The following is a 2,167-nucleotide window of genomic DNA, read 5'->3' on the forward strand; positions in this document are numbered from 1 at the left end:
AAAAAAGATTCAGATTTAAGACAAAAATTTCTGGATTTTTTGTTGGTGGAGATATTCCCATCCAGCTGGATGGACATCCATACCAGTCATCACCTCTCAGCCTGTATCCCTCTGGATGAAAGCTTCTTGGAAATTCGGAGATATTTTAAACTGGGTGTATTGGGTAGAAAAGCCGTGAGTTCCTGGGCTCCTGGTGGTTTCTAGAAAAGCCATAACCGGCAGCAGTTAAAGGATGGAGTCAGGAGAGGGATAGTTCTCTGGGCTTTGAACCCAAGGGCATGTCTTTGATGAACCCAACACAATTCTGAGCACATAGTAGATGCTCAAGAAATACGTGATAACAGGCTGCAGTCGACTTTACCATCCAGGTAGGGAGGACTGTAGCTTTCAGAGGTATTTTACTGTCTGGCGATATGGGATTGGCACCACCTCAAGAGCCAAGATCATTCACTCATTCATTCACAAAGCCTTTGTTATAAAAGTCTACTAGCGTCGGCATGGAAGCATTAGAGACCTTAGGGGTACAGATATCAATAGCTTTCTTCTGTACCCCCCTCACGCACACCAACACAAGTGCACACATCAATTACTCAATCACAATACAGCAAATTCACTGCTTCACAAGGAACCAGCCGTGGGAGCATTGAGGGAGGAAAGCCTGAAATATTCAGAGTCCCAAATCAGAGAAGTGGAGATGTACTTCTCTGTGGCACATTTCACACTCCGGTGTCTGGCTGTGATAGGTTCGTTTAAGCCCAATTGCGAGTCAGATATTTATGGGAGCCCTTAGCCACTAGACGATTTTAAATATAAACATCACAATAGTGCAGATTTGATTCTCCTGGTGAAAATGAACTGCTCCCTTTGGGGTGAGACTGCCTTACTCTTTTTAGACCACTAGGGTACCCCTTGGCGTACCCTAGTGGTCTAAAAAGAGTAAGGCAGTCTCACCCCAAAGGGAGCAGAGAAGTACGAAGCTGCAGTTCAAGTGCTTGACTCAGTGTTTCTCATTGTGGAACGTACCTTTCCTATTTTAACATGATAGAGGAACAAATTATCCATTTTGAATTAAAAAGTGTATGATTTTAATACATGGAGAACTGACAGAGAGTCCTTTTGTGACCTAAGTGTCGGGTGAGAAGGCTAGCACTTTCTATCAGTGAGGATACTCTAAGTTACAGTGTGGTAAAAACAGCCCCACGATTCTGTCCTGTAAGTCAACAGAGCTTGGGAGAGTCTCCGGCCTGCAGTTCATGTGTGCGGGCAGCGGCTTCTGCTCCGCAGAGGAACTCGGGGACACAGGCTCAGGGTGGCGCTGTCACCTCTCGAGGCCATCATCCTGACAAGGCTGCAGGCCTTGGCTGGAAGGGCAAGTGAGCAAAGAGAGAAGTCTGACGGCTGGCCGGGCTTTCACGTGGAAGGAACACCTGTTACCTCTGCTCATCTTCCACTGGCTAAGCCAAGCGCCCGCCCATGCCTCACGTCAGGAGGGCAGGAGGCCTGAGCATCATACCCTCCAGGCCCGCCGGAGAGGGGATTCAGAAACAACTGGTGAGCGGCCTGAGTCTTTGGTGCCGCTGCTGCCCTTCCTCTTCTCTCCCAGTGAGAGAGACACTGATCGGCCCAGGGGCTGGGCCCAGCAGCCACCATGGGGGCAGGGAGGGGACAGACGCAGAGACCGGCTATTTGCAGGGTGGGGTTGGGGAGTCACTAGAGGGCCAGCACCAGCTCCTCCTCATCCTCGTCCTCCAGCCAGGAAACGGAGAAACAAACACACACCCCCAAGAAGAAGGAGAGTAAAGTCAGCATGAGCAAAACTCCAGACTCCTCTCCACCAGCGCCGAGAGGATTCAGGAGGGACTGGCAGATGTCACTTTAGGCTCCCCACCTGAGAGCTGGTCCCAAAGGCGATAACACCTGTGAGTGGACAGTGACCATCCTAGGGCCACCAGATCCATGTACGAAGGTGGCATAGTCTTCTTTGATATCACTTTCACACCAGAACATCGCTTCAAGCTGCCGAAGGTTACATTTCCGACAAGAATCTATCGCTCTAACGTTAATCGTCTAGTTCTGTGCGTGGACCTAAAGATATTCGGAGTCCGGCACGAACCATTTCTCAAGTCCTCGTTTCTGGCTGCTCACTTCTTACAGGCTACAGTCCTGG

The sequence above is a fragment of the Pteropus vampyrus genome, unplaced genomic scaffold (genome assembly GCF_000151845.1).
Source record: "Pteropus vampyrus isolate Shadow unplaced genomic scaffold, Pvam_2.0 Scaffold49, whole genome shotgun sequence".
In the NCBI taxonomy this organism is placed as follows: Eukaryota; Metazoa; Chordata; class Mammalia; order Chiroptera; family Pteropodidae; genus Pteropus; species Pteropus vampyrus.